Source organism: Ambystoma mexicanum, chromosome 1q (genome assembly GCF_040938575.1).
Source record: "Ambystoma mexicanum isolate Mex_15411 chromosome 1q, UKY_AmexF1_1, whole genome shotgun sequence".
Taxonomy (NCBI): domain Eukaryota; kingdom Metazoa; phylum Chordata; class Amphibia; order Caudata; family Ambystomatidae; genus Ambystoma; species Ambystoma mexicanum.
The window spans coordinates 970,587,807-970,593,888 of record NC_090922.1 but is presented as its reverse complement, the minus strand read 5'-3'; the positions used below and the strand labels follow the sequence as shown (position 1 = coordinate 970,593,888).

The following is a 6,082-nucleotide window of genomic DNA, read 5'->3' as shown; positions in this document are numbered from 1 at the left end:
TCAAAATGGCTCCGGTTGGAAACAAGGATGCCATGTCTCCCTCCTACACTATTAATCATAGTCCACATTCTGTTTCATTTTGCTTGCGTAAAAGAGGCTCCCACCCGGTGGGAACATTTACTAGGTGTATGAATACTGCTGTACTTGAGCAAGAAGAGAAACCATTATATATAGGAGGTTCTGTCTATTTTGTGTGTGGAGACCAAGCTTATCTATGGTTACCTATACATTTGAAAGTTATCTGTTATTTAGGGATACTCTTAGCTGGTGTGTTCCTTGCCAAAACTTCTGAAATAGCAAAAATATCTAGATCTCGGCACAACGCGATGATACTGCTGGGCACATTTATGGGGACACAGTAAAATCATTATACCTTTCTGGGGACAAGCAATAAACTCATGGAAGATAAGAAAATTATCCAGGGTACTAGAGAAAACAATAAATGGAACCACTGACATACTTTACAATATTAATCTGTATCAATATTAATCATGTAATCTGTTCTATATAGGCAAGACTTCCAGGGAGGTACATGTGCGCATCAATGAACATCGTTCCAAGATCAGGATGCGTTGTTTTACTGCCCCCCTGGTTTCCCATTTTTTCGAGATGGGGCATGATGCAGATTCACTAAGATGGTTTTGCATCGAAAAAATCACAGCAAGTGGCCATGTGCATACTGCCAACAAATTGGCCTACAAAGAACAAATGTGGATTTTTAATTTAGGCACCCTCCATAAAGGCCTGAACTCCATGGAAACATGGGAGTTCAATAGCAGATAGATAATTTCTTTGTACAGATATTGTATGGTGTACATAGTTTCCATTCTAGTTGTATGTCACCTCTATGAGTCGCACTGCTCCTTCTTGTATAGAGTTTTTAAATTGGGCGTGTTTTGGGTTCGTTACGCACACGCAACACGTTCCCACTGAGGATACGTGATCTTCCACGTGACTTACGTCCACAGCAGCGACGGCTTCAGTCGGCTGCTTGCACACGGCCGATGTAGCATGGTCATTGAGATTTACGGCTAGGCTGTGCTCAGTAACTCCAGCCGCCCACGCCAATCCGGGTGTTAACTTCAAGTAAGTATGAACATGATCTGCTGCTCTTCACACTGCCGCTTTAGTATTGTACAATCCTTGTTCTGAGACAAAGTTTTGTCGTCTATATGAATATACAAGTTCGGCTGCATTTGTATATGAAGATTCGTGCTTTACTTAGCCTGCAGTATCATAGACACTTCTCATTTACGTACTTATGCCTGTGTATACAGTTCGTCTGTCAGACTTCTGCCAGCAGCCAGCTAATTTTTCAATTAGTAGCCACTTTTGAAACTTTTTTAACTGTATATGACTCTATTGGGATATCTTTAGTTTGATTTTGTCATGTGCGGTTTAGGCTAATATTATTTTTTGTTTGATAGTACACTAGGCGCACATCTGCTGACACGATTTGCTTCGTTGCATCACCCTCCAGAAAGCCATCGTACCATAATCTTTGAAGGGGGCTACTGAGAGCAGTGTCATGTTAACTACAGGTAACAATTGACCGCTCGTATTTGATTCCTTTGGTTGTTGTAGTCACTTTTTTACCTTATGTGTGCTTCAATCAACTTCTCATTTTCCACTAGTCACAACTCCATTGGCGATACGATTCCAGCATACGATCCATCTTTGGCATTTTGCATATTAATGGCTACTTATATAAGGTTTGTTTAGTCTAGCATATTGCATCTATTTAGCCATGATATTTTTATGCCGCATGTGGGGGTGTCTAGTGTTTTCCTGTCTGGGCTATTTCGACCTTTGTGGCCCCTATGGTGCACCTTATTAATTTTAATTATTTTTTACACTCTCAGGGTCGGTGTCTCGCCTCTGGTTTTTCTAAATAAAACCCTGCTTCTGGGGTTGTTCTCATTTAGATATACTTCCCCAGCACACATGTCTAGTTTTATTGGTTCGTAACAGGTGGCACATGGTGGCTATATACAATCTATTGTTGAGTTTAGTTCATGTGATGGGACACTGCCGCATTTTTATGTAGTAATGTTCTTTTTCTGCAGCTTCTCGCTTTGTATCTCCTGATGAAGACGTTGTTTACTACACACTCTACGTCGAAACCGGTTGAGTTCATTCTTTTAGGGATGTGATCTACATAACACTTCTCCTCACAGATCCGCCCTTGTGATAGATTGTTTTTAATTAATTCTATTGCTGTTTGTTTAATATATTTGTAAACATTAAAATAATCAAATGGGATGTGATGAATGTTTGTCCCACTCCCAATTGGCAAATAATGTTAATTAATTTAGTTATCTTTTTAGCCATTGTTGGTTGGTTGAATGTCACTATGTATGATGTATGGTTTGGATGCTGCACTATGAATGTTTGTTGAGATGGATGTATTTTAGTCACAGTTATTTGTTCATCTATGCTGGTGTGTTACGTGATTTATTGATGCTCTACAAAGTAGAATGCCATTAATTGACTTGTTCAAATTTTTGTATCATGTTAAATAAAATAATTTGATACTTTTGTAAGTAATAGTGTTTTGCTCTCTGGATATCTCTTCAGTTTCTCGTTTTACGATAATACTCTGGTCCAGAGGATAGAGTTTTCCTGCATCTTTCCGCTTTTGCATACTTTACAATATGACATTGGAACAAAAAGCAATCAGACTAGTTGCCCTTCAGAATAAACTGTTTCTTGATGTTATTTTGGCTGATCGTGGAGGTGTATGCAAATTAGTGGGGTCAGCGTGCTGTGTATTTGTAAGTGACTCCTCCCCTACAATATTAGAAGCAATCAAGAAATTACATGTCCTAAGTTTTGAAATTCATGTTCCCGCTGGTGGCTGGAATCTAAACATAGGTCATGGTTCTGGGAACTGTTACGATCCTGGAGATGGAAACTAATTGCAATTTTGGTTATGATATTCGGTATCCTCATATTCTGCTGTTGTTGCATACAATGCTTGCCAGCCATTTGTTCCACAATTTCAAATGCATGTGTACAAACAATCAGTACAACGATTGTGAAGCCTCCTCCCAGAATGATAAATGATGATCCAAAACACGAAAATTAAATTATTAAGGAATTTATCACAATCAATATTTCTGATAAAGATATTGACATGGGTAGTTCAGAAAATGACACCTGGTCTGGTAAGGACGCAATGTTTGGATAATGATGCTATTGGCTTAAGGCCAAAAGGAGGGTTTGTTATATCGAAAAAGTAATCACATAGCCGAATAAGATGAATAGTATGTTGGCCATAAGTGAATCGCATCATGTGACAAACTTCACGTGACCAAGAAACCTGAATGTGACCATGGGGAGTCCATTTTATAAATGCCGTCCATTTTTTTTTCTTTTTGTAGACTCTTTGCTAAATATATTATATGCTTTAGACTCACACACGGTGTGAGACCACAGCCTGAACTCTGAAATACTAACGTAGGCAGGAATGTAGAGCCATGCAGAAATACATTGTTTTCCCTCTCACTGAGGCCTTGAAGCTGTGCTGAAGCTGCAACTAATAAGTAGTCCAGGTGCCGGTTTGTCTTGCAAGCGATGTTGTAAAAGCCAGTTAAACCATGAATTATATGCAACTAGCGGAGCTCCTTCATGAAGGATGGTATTTCCGCCTCAGAACTGTCTGACCCTGAGCTCATGAGCTGCGGCAAACAGATAACATTGTATGGAATGTTTCTCTGCTAAGAACAAGATACCCTTACTGTGCCAACGCTCCATGTTCATCATGACAGAAAAGTGTCTCTGCAGCCTTTGCTAGAATAACTAATGTTTAGACTAAATGAAGATGTGTCATAACTGTCAATTACTGAACCCTAGCCTGTATGACATGTATAAGGGCGGGACAAACTGCCTTAACAAATGATGATGTATTATGTATATATATATGATTGCTCTCTCTCACATCTCACGGTGTCTGGGAACACATTTCGTGAGGCGTTGAGACCCAGTCCGCCGACTGAGATACTTTATGAATAAACCAGACTTGTTTGGAATTCGAACCTCACGACTGGTATGTCATTTAATAAATGGTTATTGTGCCTTATTTCCATATATGCACTAGCAACTTAGAAATTGTTCTAGTTAGATGAACTCACACCTAGATGATACAACTGTGACCGCTATGTGATTTTTCTGCCTGTGCCGCACTTAGAATTTGTCTTGTTACATTGAGTCAAATATAGAAGGTGTCCGATGTGATTGTACTGTGACTCATCTGCCTGTCCCACACTCCTAGGAATTATTTTTGTTAGACTGACCCACATCTAGAAAGCACTGTGCCTCACTTGCCTAGGCTGCACACTTAACATTTCACTTGCTGATTTGTTTCAGAACTAGAAAGTGCCGTCTGAGATAGTATTGTGATGTATTTGTCTATATTGCATCTAAATCTCCATTCCACTCTTACCCTCTTTGACCCTCTCCCACTGTCCTTATACTCACATTGTGATGTAGGTTGTACATCTAGGGCCTCTACATCTTCATCTACTACTACTAGTACATCAATCTCTAAGTGCTGCACTTGACCTCCCCTGTGATGGAGATCCCAGCTCTTCATATACCACCTCTCTGACCCGTCCTGATCCCTAGCCTCGCTGTAGCTTACCGCCCCTGGCTCACCCCTTGTGGCGCACTGCCCACGCTCTAGCTTCCAACTTCATGACCCCCCGCCTATCCCCCTCCTGCTCGCAAACCACAACCCCTCCCTACACATCAATATACCCGTACCCTGAGCGCCCTCTCTCCTACCACCATCCCTCGTCCAACTCTAAGATCAGAGGAGCACTCTGGAGCGCAAAACACCTGCCTCCTCAAGTGCTCATCCCCCACTCCCCATGCCACCCTAACACTTCGACTTCCACGCACCCTCTGACATCTATGGAGAACACCCTGATACCCCCCGCGCATACATCATGCGCATTATCGAACTACCAAGCCAAGGAAGCACTCTGGTGCTTCAAACAGCGTGATTCAACCTCCACACCATCCTTGTGCCCACTGAGGAAATTCCCTCCCTCTGATCCTACCTCCCATACTCCCCTATCCCTCTGCCCACTGGGGAACCTATCACTCTTGACCATCCTCCAATGATGCAGTCTCCTTCCCCCTTAACCCCTACTCGACCCCCACCAACAAACCCCCCCTTCATATCCTTTCCCTTCTCTAAAAGTAGCTTGTCTCGCCCTTGCTGGAACGGTAACCTCATCTCCCGCCCCCTCTCTCCCTGCATCCTCGCTCACACCCCTATGGCACCAAAACCCACAAAATGCAGAAAACATGACTGGTCCTCTTCCTTGACCCTCCACTCCTCACCACTTCTGTTTCAGTCTAGCCTCTCCCACTCCTACCCTCTCACACTCCCCCTCTCCCAGTTTCCTCCCCTTTCTCTTGACTTCTCACCCTGTACACCTAATCCCCAGCACCCTACAGACTCATTCCAAAATCAACCCTCCTAAACCCCAACACCATAAATAACCAACTGACCGCCCTCCCAACCCCCCTTGAACCACCTCTCAACTCTCACATACCTACCTCCTCCCACCTACTCTTCCCTCCACCCATCGACCTAATCCTCTCACCCGCCACTCAATGTCCACTGGCACCCAGCCCCTCACATACCCCACCTCCGCTGTTCTGAACCACCCTGAATTTTCCTACCACTACCAACTCCCCCCCTGGGCACTCATGTCCGCCAACCTCCCACTACGATGAGCATCACAAAAATCTCCTCCCCTCACAAAGTCACATGCATCCTTTTTAATGCCAGCTCCGTAACAAAAAACAGACACAGCATCTTTGAACTCCTATCCTCTGACAAGCCCAACCTCCTTTTTATCACTGAAACCTGGTTCTCCGATGACTTTGCCCCATTAGCACATGAAGACTTCTCCCCGACTCCAATAGACTCTCCAGAGGTGGCAGAGTTGAGGTTCTCTTCAATCCTCACATCTCCGTCTCACTCGTCGAATACCAGACATGCATTGCCTCCTGTGAATCCCTTCTAGTAAAACTCTCGCTACCACTGACTTTCGTCCACAGCTTCCTA

The 6,082-nt window shown here is 43.1% G+C and overlaps 1 long non-coding RNA gene across 2 annotated transcripts; it reads left to right on the top strand.

The window, feature by feature from the left end:
• Window positions 1-999: 999 nt before the first annotated feature.
• On the top strand, window positions 1,000-2,484 carry LOC138521956 (uncharacterized). Of its 2 annotated transcripts, none has more exons than XR_011283192.1 (3): window positions 1,000-1,086; window positions 1,428-1,541; window positions 2,067-2,484. It is a non-coding gene; the product is annotated as an uncharacterized lncRNA (long non-coding RNA). The 2 variants fall into 2 exon arrangements; XR_011283194.1 differs by lacking the exon at window positions 2,067-2,484 and adding an exon at window positions 1,635-1,768.
• Window positions 2,485-6,082: the final 3,598 nt, after the last annotated feature.